The 24961-nt window shown below is 33.9% G+C and overlaps 2 long non-coding RNA genes across 2 annotated transcripts; one reads left to right on the top strand and one right to left on the bottom strand.

Annotated features, from left to right (window-relative positions):
• The first annotated feature begins 16691 nt into the window (after positions 1–16691).
• Positions 16692–20294, top strand: LOC130050383 (uncharacterized). Its single transcript, XR_008798820.1, has 2 exons — positions 16692–17133; positions 18772–20294. It is a non-coding gene; the product is annotated as an uncharacterized LOC130050383 (long non-coding RNA).
• A 948-nt stretch (positions 20295–21242) lies between these two features.
• LOC125660453 (uncharacterized) lies at positions 21243–24663 on the bottom strand. Its single transcript, XR_007364357.2, has 4 exons — positions 24500–24663; positions 24282–24416; positions 22082–22172; positions 21243–21568 (listed from the first exon to the last, which is right to left on the bottom strand). It is a non-coding gene; the product is annotated as an uncharacterized LOC125660453 (long non-coding RNA).
• Between the last annotated feature and the right edge of the window lie 298 nt (positions 24664–24961).

Consider the following 24961-nt stretch of genomic DNA (forward strand, 5'->3'; position numbering starts at 1 on the left):
CTACATGAAAATATTTTCTACTTTGAGAAACAAAATGACAAACATAACTGTTTTAAATGTAAGTAAGAAATAGAAAAATAATTCAATTTAATGCACTTACATATGTAATTGAAAGAAAATTCCTTTGAGTACATGATTTTAGAATGAAAATAAGATTAATATTCAATGAAGTATTTCAATTTCTTCAAAACTTCGATCTTCAGATGATTTTCCATCCATTGACACCCCAAATGTATGATCACACACATTTAGCAGGAACATATGTTCCTCAAATCTCCTTCACATAACACTTGACTACTTTTGAAATGCAATTTAAGTCTTTTTAGAAATTAACAAAGATGAGTGTACAGATTCATACCCTAGCTGTTGATGATTGCTAAAACTGATCACTACTCAAAACTCTGAAACAAATCTTTATGGATTTTTTTGTATTTCACACACACACGCACACATACACGTACATGCATACACACATCAAAAATATCAACAAGACACTGACCTTACCAGTCACCTGAGTTATTTAGTTAAAAGTATTACTAACCTCAATATGAATGAAATCTATATAATACAGTAACTTTTCTTGCTCTAGGCATGCATTTATATGCTAAATTCTAATATTCAGTAGAAGTATAATATAATGTGTAATTCATTCCCCCAAAAGCATCTATACTGATGAAACATTTTACAATTATAAACTTGATATACACTTTTAACACTATTTGGATCTGACCTTGAATCAGAACCCTGGAGTTGCAAGTGTCACAATTTTTGTACATCTTTCTGTTTTTCTTGACAATGCATCCATCATTTATAATATTCTAGTGTCAACAAAATTAAAGAAGGATTCTTTTAAATCATAAAGACATGTAATTACTATGACCATTTTTGGTTCCATCTATTTTAAAGCTAGTATCAAAACCTTTAGATTCTAACATGTATATATAAACTGTGTTTTTAATTATCAAATACCAAAAAAAAAACCACCCAAAAAACCAACCAACTTTTAGCCATTAGTGTTTTATTTTGATAATTTAATTTACAGATACATGTATAAGTTGTCACAATGTCATTTAATTCTATTTTATTGTTGCATTCCTCTTCTTGCCCTTGTAAAGCACAATCTCATTAAAATAAGATCTTTGATCCGCTCCGTTATTGTTATAAATAAGATCTTTGATCCTCTCCATAACAATAACGGAGCGGATCAAAGATCTTATTGAAACGACATAACAATAACGGAGCGGATCAAAGATCTTATTTTAATCAGATTGTGTAAAGCGCCTTAGAGTAATAAACTGTTTTATATAAGGCTGCATGTATATAAATTTTATTATTATTATCACTGATAGAGGTCATGAAATTTACAATTACCTGTTCCTTCTTTACCTAAAAGTATCAATAGCATTAAGGAAGATGTTATCTAAATTTAAATATTTTACACATAAACACTATATATCAAGTTTGGTTCCTCCTGGAGTCAGAATTTCTACCCTAGGAATCATGATATTTTCAAGCTTGATGTTTTGTTTACTGTCACAACAGAAGCTGACCACTAGCAATAGGTCACATGAGAGAATCAATTGACCTAAAAATCTATTAATTAACATGATTGAAATGTTTTAATCTTTATATCCATGATAAGATATTCTTTATATATTTTATATTGAATTCAATTGGTACTTTGACCTCTTTATTTTCAAAATAATTGGAATTATGTCTATATACACACATGTGAGAGTTGGCCTCCATGTGTCCAATGAAGAAATTATGAATAATGGAATGACAAATTAATGATTGTCTAATGCTTACAGGGATGGATCCAGGAATTTTTGAGAGAGGGGAATTTTACCATTAATTTTGGTTATCAAGGGAGGGGGGTCCACCCTCAAAATGTGTTATTTTTACTTTATTTTAGCAAAATTTCCTGAACCAGCACCCCCTCTGGATCCACCACTAGGTTATCATTTACTCCTTCATTCTTGATTACAAACCTAAGGACAATAAATTGTAATTTCACATTTTTTTTTAATTTGACAATATTTCATTATCACACAACAGCAAAATTATGAAAGCATATACATGTACGTACAATATTAGCAAATTGATTGTTCTGACATATCATTTGATATACATATATATTCATAAGAAAATTTGAACTATCATGCATATTATAGATTATCAGTCATCAAGTTTTTTTTTTTTTTTTTTTTTTTTTCAAAGTAATTTCACATTTTGAATCTTGCTTATTAATTGATATATTGATATGGAATCAAATGACATGCATGCACGCAGAAGCTATGTGAAAAATGTCAGATCTTGTGTAGCAATTTGTAAACCCAATGATTACAAAGCCTATTAGTATTCTATATCAGTAAAAGAAAATCCTATTTTAATTCATATTTTGCAATAGATATGATAAAAGGAATAAGCATTTAATAATGATTATCAAAATCTATAGTATAAAATTGAAAAACAATCTCATAAAAATATAACATATATTTTACACATGCATTTTTGTAAACTTTACAAAAGGAACAGATTTCCCCCCTGAATTTATATAAAAATCAGTATTATGTCCTGTGACATTTTGTTATTATGCTTTAATAAACTTCTAATATTGACTTTGTCCTTGCATGGTCATTTTGTCCATTTTTTTTTTATATCTGTACCCAGGTTTTGTCTGGTGAATTTTACCCCAACTAATCCCTTTGTGTATAATACACATGGGATGTTCTTTACAGCTCAGCAAGCCCCTGACTTTGTTTCTCATTGTTCCTTATCTACAATTACTGGGTGAATGACTTTGTGAGGTTGTAATTTGCCATCTAATACTTTTATAAGCATTTCATATCATGATCAACATATCATGCTATTTCAGTCAATATTATAAATAATTCATTTGATACATAATATGTAATATTGTAGGCTTATATGGTGATATTTGGAAAATAATGGCAAAGCAATTCTCAGCATGAACATTGAAAATTATGTTGCAATATACATCACCCAATACAAAGACAAAGGATACATTTTAATTTTTACGTTTAAATTCATATGAAATATTGTGAAATTCATAATCATGTGAATGCAATAGCTGCAGAACTGTAGCTCTCTGAGAAAATATTAATTGGTACAGATCTGTCCCAATATTTTCTCAGCGAGCTACAATTTTGCAGTTAGTGAATGTGGTTAACTTATACTACCATTAAGATATAAAATCTCTTTCTAATATTTGTTTAATTTGTACCTTTTTCATATTGTACAACAAAGTATAATTTAATGCACATTAATCCTCGGATTATAATAATTTTTTTAAATTATTTTTTTTAGGCTTAATTTTTTTTTAATTTATTTGTACAAATAGAAATTAAGTGCGTCATAATATATACTTTTAAAGGTAAGATGTACAATTGATATATAATCACTCATACCAACCATTCATTATACTCCACTCAAACATTTCAAAACTATGGATTATAAATTTTGATTAGTGCAAAATTTGTTAATTTCTATAAGGTCATCTCAAATCTTTTAAAATCATTTTAGTGACTTTTTGGGGGAAAACACCTGAAACACTTTTAAAGCCAATTTAAATGGTCCAGGTCAAGCATATTTTGCTTTTAGGCCAAATCTTTGTAAGATCATTTGTGCACTTTGACAATTATTTCTAAATATTCGGGCTAGTATAATGAAGAAGTATGGATGTTTCAATTTTCATTAACATTTAATACCAAAACCATATCTCCTTTGCTTGACCAAAAAAGCCCCCCCTCCACACACACACAGTGAGGTCTAGATCCGCCACTGTTTAATCTGTGATTTTGGGGCGAAGTTGGATCAATTTCATTTTATAAACAAGTCCAGTGGTACGATGGATTTTTCATTTTCAAGACAAATTAATAGAAATATAAATTGTTAGCCAGTAAAAAGAAGTAATGATTTAAATCAGATACTTGGAACAGTGTTGATGTTAACAGGGACCCATATACTAGTTAGTATATAGGTCCCTGATGTTAACTTATGAAATTCTTATATTGTATACAAGATATTATCCAACTAACAGATAGACTTTTGCAATTATATCTTATGCATTATGAACTGTAGCTAAACAATATCACTATTAAAATCTTATGTCCATTTCCATGTAGTTGGGAATCAATTAAGCTTTCCTGGTTCCAATTTTGATTTAATTTTTATTTTGTGAATATAAATCAATATTTGTCTAATCACAGGAACCGGTAATTTTGTTTGTAATGATAATAATGAGAGTCTATACGATACCACCCCACCCCCCACCCCCGTGTTTTTATTAGGAGGTGGTATTGAATACACCCGTAAATACAGGGCCGTAAATTACATGGAGGCGGAGGAGGCAGCTGCCTCCTCCAACTTTTGAGCCAAAAAAAATTAAAATTTAAAGTTCATTAGAATTTATGTTGTTTCCAATAACTAAGAACATGATACCTCCCTTAAAAAGCATTCCAAATCTTTCTTTTAGAATGAGTTAGTCAAGTAACATCTTAGAAGGCCCTAGAATCAAGGATTTTGCACGAAACGTGTTCAGTGTGCACAAAATGTGCTCAACGTCTGGGGGCCTCGGCGGCCCCCAGACCCCCGCCTAATTTCCTGCCTCCTCCAAATTGAAGGTTAATTTACGGCCCTGAAATATCATTACAGACAAAATGGTAATATATTTACAAGTGCACTTTACGTATTGTTCTCCACGGGCAAGGGCACAGGCACCGGAAGTATGGATACATGTATTTAGAGATTGGCCTTCTACTGGTATATAATAAAATGAATTTTATTATACCGGTAGAAGGCCAATCTCTATACCGGTAGAAGGACAATCTCTAAAGCTTACAAAAAAAAAAAAAGTGAAACGATTACATGAATCGAAGAGGGATGAAATAGACTACGAATTCATACACTTCAGAGAAATTATTCCCATAAAAAAAAATATGAAAAAAAGTTGAGGGGGGGGTAGTAATATCCATATTTAAGGTGCCTGTGGGCAAGGGCGCATCCAGGAATTGTTTAAAGGATGAGCGGATTGCGACCCAAGTTTGTGCCTATTCCGCCCCGGCCCCAAAGAGGGGTGAATATCGCAAACTGGTAAAATGACCAGTTTTGTTTAAAACTATGGAAGTAAAGTGGAGTGACTACAACCCTCTCGATCCGCCACTGATGAACAAGAACTACATTACGGGGATTAGGAAGCACAGGGTTCATTTAGAATAATTGTAATCTTTAAGGAAATCTTCGTGGAGCACATTATCGCAAATAGTTGCTGAAATTGAACCTTACCATAATTCCGCCGGCGAGGATTGCAGCTATTTTCACTTTCACATCGCAGGAGGTGCGTTTGATGAGCTATCAACTTATACAGACAGTATCTCCTCATATCTACATGTACAGGGGCGGATCCAGGAATTGTGGTTACGGGGCGCCACTTTATGAGGCAGTGGGTCCATGCCGAAGCCCTGGTTGGGGCCCAGGGGGCGAAGCCCCCGGAAACTCCTGGGTTTTACAAATTTTATGGGGCTTGAAATATTCCTCCTATTTAGTCATTTGTACTACATGTATTTTCTATCAATTTAATAAGGTGAAATTAATAAAATGACCCAAATTTTAAGGTTTTTTGGGGGGGAAATATTAAGTTCTCCCAATAAAGTAATTAAAAAAATTAAAAGATTTTGTCATTTATTTCTCCGCCTACGCCCCCTCTAAATCCGCCACTGATGTATATTGCAATAATCTACCAGAATATACTGACACCTTATAGGTGATACTTCATTAGTATAAATGGACACCACCACCACCACCATCCCTCCAAAGGGAGGGGGTGAGACTAACAACGAAAGGGGAAAAACACATTCCGCAAATTATAATATACATGTAACAGGCTGTCTTTGCATTTAGTCCGAGTGTTTTCAGTTATCTTTTTAAAAATTCTATATATTGATTGCAACACAAACATCCTATTATAATTACATGGCGATGATAAAGTCTCAGTAAGTTTCCACAAAGCTGAAAATTGGTATACACCATATTGTACAAACTGATACAGAACTAAAATATTGCGGAAACTTATCAAAACTTTGCGGTAGACTATCAGTATAGCAATGTGCATACTAAAACAGAACAGTTTCTGCAAACCGAAATTTGCGCAAACTTGATCAGCTTTCAGCAAATTGTCGTTGCGGAAACTACTTGAAAACAACGTAGATATATCAAGTTTCAGCAGGACACACCAAGTTTTTGCAGGGAGAAAGCTATCAAGATGAAAAATGAGTGCGGAAACTTGACGAAAACCACTTGTACACCTAAGTCTATGTAGTGAAATTTGTATTTTTCATCCATTTGTAAATTCCATGTTTTTAATGAAAAGAACTTATAATAATTGACATTAGTAAATACTATGTAATATTGCAGGTAAATTTTGTAGGGTATATAAGCGAGTGGGGGGGGGGATTCAGACCAGCTTTTAGTGTTAGGAATTGCATGCTTTAGTCCCAGTTTGTGTTACTCTGAAGTGAAGTCCCAATTGGTTATTAAAATGCACGTACATAGATCTATACATTTCCATACACCTATATTCAGTGCAACCCCCCCCCCCCTAAAATTTTCAAATTTAAGGTAAATCGCGGTATCTTGTTTAGAAAAATGTACTAAACGATAAAAGAAGCAATAATTTCTTCCACTCCCGGAGAAATAAATGACAAAATCTTTTGATTTCTTGCATTACTTTATTGGGAGAACTTAATTTTGTTCTAAAACCCATAAAATTTGAGTCAATTTATTAATTTCACAAATGACTAAATAGAAGACATATTTCAAGCCCTGTAAAATCCCGGAGCTTCCAGGGGCTTCGCCCCCCTGAACTCCACCAGCGCTTTGCTCTGGATCCACTGTGGGCCTCAAGGCGGCCCCCAGACCCCCTGCCTCATAAAGTGGCGCCCCCTCCCTGTAACCGCATTTCCTGGACCCACCCCTAATATTACGAAGTTCATACAGCCCGAATCATCGAAGCTTAGACTGGGTATTTTGAATTGAAGATTTCCAAAACGCAGTTTGACAAATAAAAACGGGTGTGTAATGCTCTAGTATGAAATTATATTGGAAAAGAAGAATCTACACGCGTGCACATGCGCATGCCTTTCTGCTGTCTGACTGGCTCTATCCTTCAGACTCTCGCGTTATAATCTAGGGGATAATTGAATTATCTCTCAAGATCCATGCAAATGGCCACATTCAAGTAATAGACAATTGTGTAGTATTACATGAATTTACATTTGTTGATTTTAAAGCAAGATAACCATGAATTATGTATTGTATTCAGAGGCGGGTGCAATATTTCAGTTTGGGGCCCGGAGAAATTGCTGGGTGGGTGGGTCTAAAGACCGCTTTTAGACCTCAGTAAGTCCAGGACAAAGTCCTGGGTGGTTCCAGGGGACAATGCCTATGAATGCTCCCGCTTTTTTCTCTCTTCTTTTTATTGCAAAAACTAGCACCAGTACTCTCTAAAGTATTTTGATTGCATATCTTTATTCTTAAAAGCTGTATATTTGGCATGCGCATATTTAATATACATTAATGAAAAAAAAAGTATAAAACTATATCGCATTAAAAGTGTAGAAATTAAGTTTACTTAGTTCATTCCCAACATTGGGTGCATGATCTTTAGTTCCTTAGAATGTATTAAGTACTAGAGACACACGTTACATGGATATGAAAACAGACTCAGATTTGATTGATAGGATATTGTTTAAGTTTCCTCTCGAGAATTTTTCACTCATATGAAGACGTCACCATTACCGGTGAAGGGCTGAAAACATAGGCCTATGCTCGGTGCTTACGGCCTTTGAGCATGGAGGGAATTTATCGTGCCACAGAAGTTGAGACAGTGGGCCTCGGTTTTTGCGTTCTCATCCGAAGGACTGTCCCATTGGGTCGTCTCTTACGACAGGCAAGGAGTACTGAGGACCTATTCTACCCGGTGTTGTAAAGCATAAGATTCTCCCCCCGCATAGACTTTCCCTCCGGAAAAACGGGCCCGGGATAGACATTCCCCCCGGAAAGATGGGCCTGGAATAGAATTTCCCCTTACGAAGAATTAACCCGGGTCCAACCCAACCCCCCTTGGAAAAACCGTCCCAATATAGAAATTCCCCCTAAATGACAGTACACCCCCATTCTTACATTTTAGCTATGTATCTGTTTCCATTTCTATTACTAGAATTCTCTTGCTTATTTAGACCCAGTAATTCTTCTGATTATTTTTGTGTGTGTGTATCGTGAACAATCATCATCTTATGATTTTTTATAAAAAGGAAATTGCTCAAATCGTGTAATGGTATATCAAAATTCATTCAGACATCTTAAAAGTCTTTATCGTTATTTACTAGTATCTAACATTTGAATTAGTAAAGTTGGGAAGAACTTAAATGATTTTTTTAATTTAAATAAACGAGAAAATTTAATAACTTTTATTTATACAGTTCATCTATTTTACTTTTCAAATATTTTAATTATACATCTTATAGTCGATTTTTTACGAAAAATCCTACTTATATTGACCATCGTTAAAGTCTTTTGGTAAGCATATTGTATTTACAATATGCATTTCAAAGTTTTCAGCGTGTAAATCCAACTTCATCATGTCAACAACAAAAAATATTCGTTTGTTTTATGAATATCGTAATATTAATGAGCGCATATCTATTTCCTTAAACTATTATAACAAATGAAATCCGGAAACAGGGGGGGGGGGGGGTTCTATATATACCAGGGTGATTTTTCCGCCAAAGGGGAGACTCTTTACTGACTTTGTACATAGGGGGAAATTATATGCTGGGGCGCAATTCCGGGCCCGTTTTTCCGGGGGGGGGGGGGTCTATGATACAACACCGGATCCCCACGGGATAAAACATATCTGATATACATATTACATGTAAAAGCCCTACATTAACTGGATACTGGATATTGGACTACAGGGGCTTTGCAATTGAGGACTAACCAAATCACGGTTAGGGTGGTTCGGGAGGGGTTGTCCCCCTCCCTTACGGGAGAAAATATTGAAGCAGAGCAATTTCAAGCACATTAAATTCTTATCTTTGAAATGATGGGGGGTGGGGGGGGGGTGCGATCTCCACACCCCTTAATTCCGCAAGTGAGACTGTTAGTTAACTCTATGGTAAAATTTAGAAGATATAAAACAGAAAGAATTTTGATACAAGTAAAAAGTTTCATATATTTTTGGAAAATTATCTAGATGTGCAATATTTAGGATTAAGCTCAATAAAAATCCGAAGTATGTAACATTTGATAAGGGTAATTTTCGCATGGGGCGCCTCTATGCCGGCTTGATTAGATCGCGTCGTTTACGTACATTTAATGACAGAGTGAAATTTCAGTGTTTTTATTGAAGAAAATATGTGGTTGTCATAGACAAAAAACTCCGCACTTTTATCGTGTCCAGAGTTAAATGTCGCACTTTTAAAGGTATTTTGTTGATTAGGAATATGCATTGATTGATCACTATTTTACGATCAAGTGTTGCATCTATATATTTTGGAAAATGAACTATACGTGATGGCTGGTCGAGGGGTTGGGGAAAGGGTGGGTGCTTTGATCAGTCCGCTACTAAAGTTTTCCTAGTAATGAAGACAGTATTAGTTCTTCATTGTATAATCTATTTCCAATATCAACCGTAACTATTTCAACTCCAGTAAAGCTTCCACCAAAAATTACAACAAACAACAAATCATCAATACATAAATGTTCGAGATTATGTCTCTAGGTAGTGTCAAAAATAACAACGAAATCTTTCTTTGGAAGCGGAAGACCATAATGATAACAGAGATAACAATGAGGTCTTCAGTTGGAAGCGGAGGACCTGAATTACAGTAATCAAAAAACCCATATATACTAGACTAGATAGGTTAGGGTCAATGACTTATGATCTCGTATCTGACGAAGCGTAACGTGTAGAATTTAATAGGGTAGTTTGTTAATTGGGAATACAAAATGACTGACTAGTGAGACCACTATTTTTTTAAATTTTATTATTATTATTTAAGTAGTGTCAAGAACAACGGAATCTTTCGTTGGAAACGGAAGACCTTAATGATATCTTATTCAGGTTTCCATTTGGGAGCAGAAGACCTTAATTACAAGACTTGTTCGGTTAGGGTCAATCTGTTATGTTGTCGTGTCTGACGAAGCGTAACGACTAGGATTTAAAAGGATAGTTTGTTAATTGAGAATACACAATGACTGACCAGTTGGGCCACTATATTTTTTTTTTTTATATCCGTGTGATTATTTCCTGTACATATAGTATTGAAATTGTACATTGTATAGAATATCAGGGACTAAGTAGAGTGATTGATCAGTATTTTCCGTTCAAGTGCCATTTCTATCTGGTCAAAACGAGCCTTTTGTCAATTTTGGACAATAAATCCTGCAGGAGGAGGGGTGGCTTCTGCTCCTCCGCCGCTAAAGTTTTTTTTTTTTTTAAATTTCAAAATATTCAAAAATAAACACGATTATCTATTCTAAATATTTAAATTATTCAAAATGTTAACGTTGTCTATTTCAACTTCCAATATAGTTAGGAAGCTAAGTGAATAACGCTGAATATTACCGCAGATATCCATTGACTTCATTTACCTAATTATTATAGATCAACACAATTATATTTATACATTTACTTAAAAAAGTGGCGGATCCAGGGGGTTAAATTGCAATATGAATACTTTACTTTTGAAGAAGAAGAAAATAGAAAACCCAAACAAATAGAAACTCCAAATAAACAATGAAACATACTAGTAAAGATCACAGGAATTTATCACGTACAAAATCAGTATCTAGGTAGTATTAGTGGGTTAGTGTCTGACGAAGCGTAACGGTCAGGACTCAATGGTGAAGTTCGTTAATTGGAATTACACAATGACTGACCAGTGCTTTACGTTCAAGGGTAAAAATGGGCCACTTGTCAATTCTAGAAATTGAATTGTGCGAGGGAGAGGGGGATGTTCGCTCTCAGTCATCCACCACTAAAGTTAATAAACATCATATGATGAATTCCTTAACATGTATATATGTAAAGTATTCAAAATGTTAACATTATATCTACTTGTATTTTAACTTCCAATAATGTTACAATGATAGATGAGTACCGCTGTTATAGGCATCACCAAAATTATCTAGCTAGTGGCGGATCCAGAGGGGTAAGAAGTAGGCATAAAATCGTGATAACAGTACTTTGCTTTTGGAATAATGATAAATAAACCCTGACAAGACAACCCTGATATATATATAAATGTCCGTGATCATAGAAATGTATCACATAAAAAATCGATGACTAAGTGGAATAACAATTAATTGTCAATGATAACAGGTTTTCATTGCGAAGCAGACCTTAATTACAATAAACAAGTACATCCATACATACAAGACTAGTTCGGATATGTTGTCATGTCTGACGAACCGTAACGAGTAGGATTTAAAAGGGTAGTTTGTTAATTGGGAATACACAATGACTGACCAGTGTCCCCACTACATTTTTTTTTTTTTATTTCCGAACTAAACATCGTGTGACTGTTTATACCATACAGATATGAAATATTCAAATTGTACATTGTAGAATACCAGGGACTAAGTAGAGTTACAATGGGAGTAGTTTTTTTAATTGGAAGTACACAATGACTGACCAATATTTTCCGTTTGAAAGTGCCATTTCTATCTGGTCAAAACGAGCCTTTTGTCAATTTTGGACCATAAATCCTGCAGGAAGAGGGATGGCTTCCGCTCCTCCGCCTCTAAAGTTGTTTTTCTAATTTCAAAATATTAAAAAATAATCCTCGTATGATTATGTATCCTAGATATTTAAAGTATTCGAAATGTTAACGTTGTTTATTTCAACTTTCAATATAGTTAGGAAGCTGATATTAAGTGAATAACGCTAAATATTACCGCAGATATCCATTGACTTCATTTACCTAATTAGTAGATCAACACAATACGTCTACCTAATAACTGGCGGTTCCAGGGGGTTAAACTGCAATATCAATACTTTGCTCTTGAAGAAGAAGAAGAAGGGGGAAAAACCAAACAAATAAAAACTCCAAATAAGCAATGAAACATACGAGTAAAGATCATAGGAATCTATCACCTACAAAATCAACTCACGACTAAGCAGTGTCAGTGGCAACATAACGGTCTGTATTCAATGATGAAGTTTGTTTATTAGAAATACACAATGACTGACCAGTGTTTTACGTTCAAGGGTAATGTCTATCTGGTCAAAATGGGCCGCTTGTCAATATTAGAAATTGAATTGTGCGAAGTAGGGGTGGGGTGTCGTTCTCGGTTATCCACCACTAAAGTTAATAAACATCATAACATCATATGATGAAGGCATGCCTTCATCATATGATATATATATATATATAGTATTCAAAATGTTTACATTATATCTACATTTATTTTAACTTTCAATAAGTTAGAATGATAGGTGAGTACATGTACGTACCGCTGTTATAGGCATCACCAGAATTAATTTAGCTAGTGGCGGATCCAGGGGGGTATTATAAGAAGTAGGTAGAAAATCGTTGTAACGGTACATGTACTTTGCTTTTTGAACACTGATAAATAAATCAGATAATCCTGATATATAAATGTCCGAAATCATAGAAATGTATCACAATACAAAATCGTTGACTAAGTAGTGTCAATGGATTGATTTAAGGTTTCATGTCCAACGAAGCGTAACGATTATGATTTACGAGGGTAGATTGTTAATTAATTGGGAGTACACAATGACTGAAAAGTGCTTTACATTCAATAGTCGTGTATATCTGGTCATTAAGTGGCTGGGGAAATAATTAGTATTATGCGTGAGGGATGGGAATGGGACGGGGGATCCGCCCATTCGCCACTGAAGTTATAATTTGAAAAATAAACATCGTATAGTTAAATTCTTTTGCGTATACAAGGTATTCAAAATATTAACGTCATCTATTTTATCATCCAATGAAATTAAAATGATAAGTGAAGACTGTTGTAACCACACAACTTGTGTAACTAATTAGTGGCGGATCTCGGGGTTAATACATTTGTAAGTAGACCTAAAAATTTGCGATAACATTGCTTTGCTTTATAAGTAAAAAAGTCTACAATATTCATAAAACATTGATACACAAATGTCGAAAATCATAGAAGTTTATCACTATAAAATCGCTCGAGATGTTTAGAACACTTAGAGCCGAACTTCCCTAGAGTCGAGACGTCTGTTAACATTTTATTCTGACACGCCTGTCAAAGTCTTTGTAAAACGATTCTTGTGTTGTTAAATAATCGAGAATCTTATTTGAGATGTCTGATTCGGTTCACTAAACAACTTAGCATCACCTAGCAGAGTTCATCTTTCACCGTAAGCACTTAACACTAATTTTAGAATATGTAAACAAGTTGTAAGTTAGGCCTATTCCGTAATTCAACAACATATCACAGGAACTGGTAATTTAATATGTAGTAATAATACTGCTACCCTTTATAAAACCACAAGGATGGTGGGTGACGATAATTTTAAGAACTATTTTGAAACGAAGTTTTGAGTGAAGTATCAGCCCTTGTAGCCCCCCCTCCCCCCCCCCCCCCCCCCCCCAATAGCAGCTGATTAGGGGATGGTACGGTATATGGTATACCCACACTATTATTAATACACTGACAAATTACCGGTTCCTGTGAACATATTTTAACACCTGACGACATATGAAGGGTTGTGAATAGTGAATGTGAGCAACTGCATGTGAATGCACGGGCAATGGAAGTTGATGTAAATAGATACATGTAGTATGTGCATGTATATATATTTATACATGCACATACTATATATTTACATTAACTTACAGTGCCCGTGTGTGAATGAGTATTTCATAGTGTTCTTGTCTGCTTGTTGCAATAATATAGTCCCGTCCAATTTTATATGGAGATTTTTGTGCAAGGTTATATGTATACAATTAAAATTGCATGGGGAAAAGTTTAGTAATGCAGAGCTCTAATATCCTTTATTATCTCTCATGTTTTTTAGACATTTATTCACAAACACATAGGCCGACACATAAGAGTTTATAATTACTATATATATTTAAAAATTAATGTCATGCCTTGGCTTTTAAGTATATTTTAAGAATCATGACAAACAACACTTTTTAAGATACAATTTTCTGTTTTATTGTTATATTCATGGAATAAAAATCCCATCCTGTGCTTTATTTGGGATATCTATTCCCATTCATGCTCAAATAGGATATTTACTGCCATTTCATGTTCATTATGGGACATTTCCTCCTATGGGACATTGTATCCCATAATAAGTTTAAATATGGGAGTTAAAATCCTATGGGAGAAATTATATTTTTTCTCCCACAGGATTTTTGGTGGGAGTGAAAATCCCCCAAGTGGGATTAAAAATCCCTCCAAAATCCCATGGGATTTTTTGATTTCAGGTGAAATATCTTAAAAACTACAATAGTTACAAGTGTAAATGTTGGTGCATGTCTTGTGAACATAAAATCCCATCTTTTTTTGTAAAGGGTTTATTTGTATCCTTAATAAAAGGGTTGGCGAAACTCCGGACTTTTGTCGTGTCCAGAGTTAAATGTCGCACTGTTTTTAATATTCTGTTTTACAAGGGCATTTTTTGTAAATTTCAAAAAATCGAAACAATTTCACTCATATTATTTTCAACTTCACCTGTATGTTAATTTTCCATAGTAATGTAAGGTCTACTGCGTGGTTCAGTGGTTAAGGTCATCGACTTTAACATAAATTAAAAAAGGTCATCAACTTTAATGGGTAACGATGTTTTCTTTTTTAAGGACACTGTTTAGTTTGTGAATAGGACTCGCAACAAACAAGCTGAATACAGTATGCAATACTTGTTTTTAATAAGCAAGGTGGCTAACGAGAATTTGTATGTTTTTCTTACTGAAAGTTGTTGACAAAAGCATGGTGCCCTTTACGAAAAACCGTTGTGAACTTTGCAAAGCTTTGAAAGAAAAACTTTAAGGCCAAACAAAGTAAACAACTGTCAAACAGTTTGAGTGGAAAAGATTATATGTATTCCAGTAGCGAATTTCTAAAATGGTGAATCAATGTACTTTGAATTATGTTGAACTTTATTAATGCTTATTAAACTTTCCATGTTTTGTTTTATAGTCAGAGTTATATACAGTTGCCAACTGTTGGTTGTAGAAAATAATACATACGAGTATAAGTGATTTTAAACTGTAGAAGTACAAACAATTAAATATTTGATACACTCGTAACATGTAATCTTATACATTGAATCTGGTACTTAGGAAAGAAAGACAATTTAATTTTCACGATTTCAAAAATTATGTTTAGACTACATGTATAATGTATTGACACATAAAATGTATTAGGCTTGTCCTTAGTGCTGGGGAATCCTACAGGTATTTAAATGGCAAATACGCAATAAGAGAATAAATATGGATAAAGGTCAGTTCTACGTCACGAGTGCTGGCTTGGAGCTCCGATTAGGAAACATTCCCGCTTCGGTGCAACACCTTCTTTCATAAAGGATTTTCTTAATTTTACAGTCAAAATAACTACATATTTCTCTAAACCATAACAATGTTTGAAAAGTTTATAAACCTGACCCTTAGAAGAGTCATCAACATCAGAAGACCATTTCTGAATAAATTGATCTTTCATAATCAGATTAACTGCTGTAGATAATCATTTAACACAATAACCTTGCTCATTCCAGAAATTTGAAAGTCCACACATGACTGAAAAATTTGGAACACAGTCAATCCAAGGGCTTTTATATCCAACTTTATCATACTGGGTACGAAAGTATCCCTAAAGAATATTAACAATTTTATTTTCTGAGTATAACAACTTTGCCCAGTATGTAACCATTCTTGTAAAAACCTTGATATAGATCGGAAAACTCCCAGATTTTTCATATATCATACAATTAGGAGTTGAGGTTTTCAAATTAAAAATAGTTTTCAGAAATTTTGAATGTACACGTTGAATTATATGTAGATTTTCATAACCCCAAATTTATGAGGTAGGTCTGTGTCTCAGTATTTGATTGTATGAGGTTCTTCTGTATCTCAGTATTTGTATGAGGTTCGTTTGTACTTTAGTATTATTATTATTCGATATCTTCAGGTTTCGTTTTAAAGTTATGCAGTTTTCTTGACAATTCGTCCAAGAGTATTGCTTCTACCTTCACCTTTACTGGTTAAATTCCGCTTTTCTTCGTCATACCAATTTTAGATATTTCGGTTTCTCGAGTGTCCTGAGTTCCAAATATATCAGTTGTTTGTGAATTGTTGTTTAGAGCCTCGCTGTACTTCTTTACCGACAATAAAGATCTCTTCTCGTAGCTTCTCGATGAACACCCCGAGTCTGTATTATTGCAACAACTGTTTGATCTGTGTGGAGAGAATAAGTCCTCATCAGTTTCCTGACTATTGTCGAATGGCAGATCTATTTTGTCGTAATGGCCGACTTCCATGTTCAGATGACTGTACACACTGTCTAGAGTCGACATATTAGCATGACGATTATGTTGTGAATTTATTGAATTATCAGTAAAATCATTTTGCTGACAACACATTTGAGTTTTTAACGGTTCAAAGGACTAAGACCATGTTTATCAAAATTCGGCCTAACGTCCAAAGTGAATAATTTTTTGTTAGAAATATTCTCTAACATGTTCTTTTCCTATAATGTACTGGTTTTTATATGTAGAGTTGGTGAAAGAACACTCTTTTTAGGTTTACATTACTAGTATAAATCCTATAATGTGCTCTACTTTTTAAGATTGCGTCATACAACGTCGCTATATATTATTAGAAGTGGTAACGTATTGTAAAACATAATTATGCAATGAGTGGTTTAATATATAATAAGATCTTGAAAAAGAAATGTTCTTTCCCAATACGCAATAAGGTTATTTTACTTATAGCCCGAATGGCACACCATATTTTTCAATCCTTCATTCGGCCATTTTCACACGCCGTGCCGTTAGCCTGTTTGCGCTGTTCGTGGAAGTTGCAGAGGATGTACTCATCGCATTTCAACGTAAGTTTTAGAAATATGAATATACTTCACCTCTACTCGTTAAACTGTATAACCAAATAGGTGTACCAATTGCTCTTAAAAATAATAAACAAGTCGCATGGAACGAATAGTATGGTGCGCCTGTGGTGTGTTGACATAAACTCATAATATTCACGCATTGGGCTGTTGGAAATCCCACAACAAATCTGTTAACTGTTGTCAACATAGATTAATTGTTTATCTATTATAATTATATATTGTTAAGATTTAAAATTGTATGTATATCAGCTGATCAGAAAAATCAGCTGTTTCACGATCATGCCATTTTCAATTCCGAGTGCATGGCCTTCTCGGGTCTATTTGAATTTTCTTACATGATGTTTGACTCACTTTACACTCTTTGAACTTTCCATGTATCATTGTATGGTCTAAAAAGTATTTGTATAGGTTAAAGAGACATATAATTGTATATAGATGTATATTTCCATAATGGTATAGGTCACTGGGGTAACATGTAGGCCTGTGGGGGGTTATAGGTTGAATAATTTTCGAATGATTTAGTATTCTAGTATTCTACTATGTTTAAACTTAACTTAGTGATTATTTAGTAATCAAATAAAAGTTATATGATGAATCGATACATTTCTTCAATTTACTGTAAACAAAAACTGTTTCTGTGTTTTGGAATCTGTCTGGTATTAGTGCATAATAAATAACTTCATAAGTCAATAAATATATTCTTGTTGTAGTGATGACATTTGCAAAATCTGTGAGAATATAGAAAAAAAATGTGTTAGGGTCAACAGAAATGTTTAATTAGGGTAGGTCGGGAAAGTGGAAACCAATTAACATATATATATATATATATATATATATATATATATATATATATATTGGCCTTACGCGGAAACATGGATTAGAAAAGTCAGAATGATTTTTACATTCAATAATTTTTAAATACTTAAAAGCACCATTAAGCCAGGAAAATCATAAGAACAGTTTGGTTTTCTAATTTAAATATGCCTTATTTCAAGATAAATTGTAAACATGTCAAACTTAATTTCAACAATTACACTTACAACTTACATGCCTGCATTGGGATTAGATATAGAATCACTCAGAGAATGTTGAATTTCATGGGTACTACCATGATTTAAGCATATAATTTTTTGTTAGCTTATCTCCTTTATATTATTGAATATTAAATTTTTCCATACATCTACCACAAGAAAGAGTATGAAAGATAAAAATATTTTGTGAATTTGCTGATAATTGTGAAGTAAGATAATATATCAACATTAGCTACAACAAAAATTATTAGATGGGGAATCGAATTCAAATAAAATGTTTGTGTATATAATTATTTATGCAGAAATGTACATGTAGCTAAACTGTCCTCTATTGTTTAGTTGGAGACATGTCAATCTCCCACCGAGTACATAAATGTAATTTTTCTGAATTCTATATCAATGAAAATACATGAGGGCATGAAAGTACAACTTTTATATGAATATTACAATACAGGTGTCCGTTTTTGCCCAACTCTCCATTTTGTATTGCTTGTAGGAGTTATGAGATTGATCACTGTTTGTTATCTTCACCTTTCATCTCTGATATAGTTTTGATAATGATATAATACTGGAGTAATTTGAATTTCAGGATGATATAATATGTCCAGCAAAAATTGATGGCAAGGGTGACATGAATTAGATTGACAAGAATCCATATTCCTACTCCTCAATAATGCTTTCATCACTGCCATCAGATTCATCAATGATAGTGGCATCAGTGACACATGCAGATAAGTGTTGGACATCATTGTTGTGCCTGCTAATAGCAAGGTACCAGATTATACAGCAGTTATGTGGAAACAGATTCCCACAATAGGGGGACCAGATTGACACCTACATTGTACAGTATCATGCAGTTATATCAGAACTGGAAAAACTGGATCCAAACAAGACTATATTTCTTGGAAGAAACATGTCGACTCTGAAGTTTAAACCTTATTAATCCATGGCACTTCCAGAGACATCCTGATACCATGGTTCTATGTCATTTGAAATATACCTGTGGAGGTTTTTTTAAGTGGTTTTTTTTTTGGGGGGGGGGGGTTATTAATTGGAAGAATTCATATTTGATGATTCAAATGAAAATCTGCATGTTGAATTATGAATGTCATAATGTACTTTTTGAATGAGTTCAAGAATGGTTGTCCTGATGAAAAGTGCAGAGTCAAAAGTTAACAAATTGTCAAAAACACTGGTCAGGTCTGAATTCATCATCTTGGACACCTTGCAGTTGGAATTATGATCTCTATGAAGAAATGCTGAAAATCTTGCAAAAGAGGAAATGACAAGTTGGGGTCCAAGGCATATATGCATGAGAAGGTGTTCTATCTAGGCTTGAGGTCAATTACATAGCAATGTAACACCTTACATTACCTAGAAAATTTCACATTACCATTACTCCTATTTTGAAATATAATGTATTACATTACTTGAGCGTGAATTTACATTACACATTTACATAACATACTGTCAGATATTAAAGAAATGGCAGAAAAATTATTTCTGTATTATGATTTTTAATTATACATTAACATAAGTACACAAAATATTCAGCAATGTTAGGAAACATATCTATTAAGTTATTCATTGCATTTGATTGTCATCAATGTTTCAAATGCTTCAGTCAATCACTAATATAATGAATTATTCTAAATCTTCAAAATATCATCAAATATTTGAAGTAGTGTAAATGTAATGGAAAATAATGTGCAGTACATTATGCACTACATTACCATTACTTGTAATGCAAAAATGGTCCATTACACCCCCATTACATTGAAACTGGCTGTCATTTATTACCATTACCCCAGGCCTGGTTCTGTCGAGAGGTATTGAAATTGTCTGTAGGGATTTTGTCTCAGGAAGTGGCCGAGATTGATTGTGACAATTTTGTTGGAAGTGAATTTACTGACACACATGTCTACACTTGCTACACAATATATCATGTGGTGGTTTCAACAAGAAAGTTCTTACTCTGCAGGAAATGACGAATAGCTAATGGATTCACATTTTTTCTGACTTTTCTTCTGTACATTAGATGCATTGGAAAAACTTTCCTTTCCATTATCTTTTGCTGGTTCATACTTTGAAATAAAATCAAGTCCGAAAAAGAATTTTGGGTTTTTTTTTCAATGAATTTTAAAAAATGTAATCTGTAATCCTTGCATATTTTCTTGGTGTTCTGTGATTGCATAGGCCTATTGATTTTTATTTGTATTCAGGTATAATTTCATCTTTAAAGAAATAATTTTTTCAATGACGCCAAGAAAAATGTAGGTAACATTATGATTTAAAAAAAAAATAGTGACACGGGTAGGAATTGAACCCGGATCTCCCGATTGAAGGACGGGCTCTCTACCACTAAGCTACGAAGTCTATGACGTCACTCGCTCAAAAATCCTTCATACATTTACTTGCCCTAGTTAACGTTATACTTTCGATATGTCGGCAATAGTTTTAGTTATATCAATGCATGTTCTATAAATTCTTTTCATTTTGATCTTAGTAATTCTGTTGGTGTCGTCTAAATAAAAACTTTCTATAGCATTAAAGGTCCGATTTGTCGGACAACAGATTCGTTTGTTTACGCATTAAAATTCTATAGCTTTTAGAATTCCTGCACAAACTTGTGATAAAAACACCACATAGGGATGTATTCTGCATGGAAATGATGTAGACTCCACATAAGTATATTGTTTTAATTTTTCAAAGCAACATAATTAATAAAATACCCACAACTCTCACAAAAATAAATAATTCCGGATTGCTCTCGATTTAATTCCAAGTTGATATTCATCAACAGCACACCTTTCGATCCAAAAAATCGTTCGTGCAAAATTTATTTGTATTGATAGATTTTGATAGACTACAGTCAGTTTCTGGATCGAAGGTCGTGTTTTATATGAATTATATAACTAAATTTGAAAAAAGTGGAGATTTCTGCAGAAAACCAGACCGATACCGGTTTTGTCTTGTATAGAATTCCACAAGCTGACGTTTTGGCGGGGAAATCTTGGCACGTCGCGATGGTATAAAGATTATATTATCAAATGATAACAATTTTATTTCAATTCATTCTGCTTTATTTTTTAACACACCACAGGGCTGATATAGCTAAACATGGTCTTAGTCCTTTCTCGCCATGAAATGTTGATTCTGGATCACCACTATTAGATTCGTTAATGGAAGATGGACTGAGTTGAGGGAATCCATTCAATAGTATCCTACTGACTTGTAATCCACATGTGTGTATAGTTTAGTACATTTCTAGAAAAATGTAAACTTCTCCTATAATATTCATTTACTTTAAACATCTTTGATACGGAATATAAGTTAGAATCACCTTTTTGAATCATGAATCTGAAGTCATTAATGTTCTGTTTCTGCTGTAATACAAGAAAAGTACATTCTTAATCAAAACCATTGGAAATAAACTGACAATTGGAACGGAAGAAAAAACATCAATTTGCCTCATTATACCTTGCAAAAGTTTATCAAATCAGCACGGAATGCTGTAGTCTTGAAATATATGATGATAGGCAATAAGTACATATGTCAAAAGGGTAAAAAAGTAATTTGGAGAAAAAAGGCATGAGTTTCAAAAAATTATTTCAACAAAAAACAAAAAAGACGCTTGCGGATTTAAACTCGAGATATACGTGCCAGTACCCCGATACTCATTTACTGAGTTAGGTAGATATACAGCCAGAACGATGCAAGTCATTTCACATGGCATTTGAATCGCCATATTATGTATTCAAAAATTCTAGAAACATTTATATTTCCGCAAACACGAGAGAAATTTCTTTTATAGAAACCGTAAAATTATCAAATCATTAAATGATTCTGAAGACTCTCAAAGCTCTTATCCAACACCAATTGAAATTTTCCCATTTTACCTCTTTTTTCAGTAGATGACGATAACTATTATGAAAGTAAGACTTCCTGCCAATGATGAACCAATGATAGCGCTCTCATTATTGGAATTGTCTGCAATAAGATTAATATCCTTATATACGGATGTATATTTAATTGCTGTTATAAAATTTAGAAATTCATTTCAAAATTAAGGATTATCTTCCTCATACATAGCTCTTATCCTTGGACGAATTTGGCTCCACTTGTTTGGCACGCTGTTTTTGGCTATATTTAGATGCAAGGTGAAGATAACGAACAGTGATCAATCTCATAACTCCTACAAGCAATACAAATTAGATGGTTGGGCAAACACGGACCCCTGGACACACCAGAGGTGGGATCAGGTGCCTAGGAGGAGTAAGCATCCCCTGTTGACCGGTCACACCCGACATGAGCCCCATATCCTGATCAGGTAAACGGAGTTATCCGCTGTCAAAATCAGTGTGCCAAGAACAGCTTAACAATCGGTATGAAACACGTCAGACAGCATTTGACCCAATGCGAGGTTGTATTGACGAACTAGATCGTTATAACGACCATAGAATTTGCGAAATGCTGACTTCAATCGAGACTGTTGAAATCCCTGTACCATCAACTTGTTTGTCAGTAGCTTACCTCGATTTAAAAACTCACTATACCCAGAACAAGCTTTTGCATATCGAATCAGTTGAGATATATAAACACCACATGCAGGTGATAATGGAATATTGCTACATAAATGTGGGAAGTTGACGATGGAGAAGCTGAAATCATCCCGTTTGTCATACAGTTGAGTTGTTAGTTTGCCGTTAATGTCTACTTTCAATAAAATATCTAAGTATGAAGCAGAAGTGGACGACTCTGTGGTGTCCTTTATTTCGAGCTCACAGGGATATATCAAATCGACATATGAATGAAAGCTATCATTGTTAATAGATAAAACGTCATCGATATATCTAAAAGTCGAATTGAAGGTCACAGCGAGAGATTTTTTCTTCTCACGTAGAAGTTTTTGAATAAATTCTGCTTCATAGTTATTTCGGATTTCAAACATTTCGGTTGAGCATCACTGAAGAGACATTATTTGTCGAAATGCGCATCTGGTGCATCAAAATTGGTACCGTATATGTTTTACATGGTAATATAAGTATAAGAGATAAATGAGTTTCTGATTAAATTTATCTGACATCGGTAACTCTATTTGTAAGCGAAACTGGTATATGCCTCTGCTGGGAATCAAACCCTGGATGAATGCACAAGATGGAGCTAAAGGGTCAACGCACTAGGCAGAGGTAATGGGAAGGCCATGTAACTGATCGTATCACATATTTAATTTATTAAGTTTATGTGACCAATTTTAATTCTGGTTAAAGATGGAAAGGGCTTACGGTGGGTGTGACCATTCATAAGGGGATGCTTACTCTTCCTAGGTACATTATCCTATCTCTGGTGATTTAGTGTTCGCGTTTCCCCAAATTTCAACATCGTATTCCCTATAGGATTGATCACTGTTTGTTATTATTGCATCCCCCCCCCCCATATCACTTCACACATATATGAACATTCCACTATAACATCAATGTTTAGATTTGTCTCTTCTGCAGTCAATATAAAAGGATGGGAGAAGAAATAATGTTGCATACGCTCACTTTTTATCTTTCAATAGATGGATTCAACATGAAAATTTATCACGTGTTTATTCCTTTATCCCGTGGATATCACCTATTTCATAATGTTTAATTATTACACAATGTTTTCCTACGCTGTTTATCACGTCACAAACAAACGTCAATATTACGTAGTTTGTTTACAAACTGTCTTGAAACAAAATTCACGACAAAACAACAACTTAAATGAATATTCAAGGGAGGAGTGTTAACATGTGATAAAAATTATCTTCCATGGTTTGTGGTTTAATATGATCTATATCCAACTCGTTGTGTTTTCTATCCCCTCATCAAGGCTCAGCGATAGAAAACGCACAACTCGTTGAATATAAACCATACCACACTATCAACAAAGGGATATCCTGGATGTATTAAAATGAAATAAATCAGCACCAAACAAACAATTTCGTGGTTTAAGATAAAAGTGGATTTGTAAGAGCTATTGGTTAGGAATATGAAATTATCAATGAGAGACTAGAAAGTTTGCGATTTCAGAGAAATAAGACTTAAAATTGCACACAAATATTTTTCTTACCAGTCTGAGTTGAAAAATTACACCCAGAGACCTTGTCACACGATGGACAATCACATACTTCTGCACACAAACGTCCATAGAACCCGTCAGGACAGTTCTCCTTGCAAGCTATGCCAAACGTGCCTGGCCAACATTCTGTTAGAAGACATTACTTATATAATGCATCTATTACGATAATAAAACGAGTTCAGTAATATATCAAATATTTTGATAATTACCTTCACATGAATCACCATGTCTTTTGTAATTACGACAACATTGTAGAGGTTTACCATTTCTGTTCGGAGGAAAAGTTTTCATAAAGCAATGAATGGAAAATTCCAAAACAGAATGTTAAAATATATAAAACATCATGAAGGGAGTATTATACAATAAAATGTTTACATACGTTGAGCAGACTCCAGGAATCTCTGTCTGGGCATGTGATATCACAAATAAACCAATCAACAGCAGCACCAAATTAAACGTAGAACGCATTATTATGCACAATATAAAAGATCACATTACTAAGGCAGTATCATAGGTTTTCTGAACAACAAAATGTTTCCGAACGTTCTACCGGTATTCATTTACCTTCACAAACAAGGAATTGGATTTGGAAAAGTGCTTAGATGAGATTTCTGGTTGAACTTCCCTCTCATTTGAAGTGACCCATCATCAGATACTACAGAATATACAGC

This window comes from Ostrea edulis, chromosome 9 (assembly GCF_947568905.1).
Source record: "Ostrea edulis chromosome 9, xbOstEdul1.1, whole genome shotgun sequence".
Classification (NCBI taxonomy): Eukaryota; Metazoa; Mollusca; class Bivalvia; order Ostreida; family Ostreidae; genus Ostrea; species Ostrea edulis.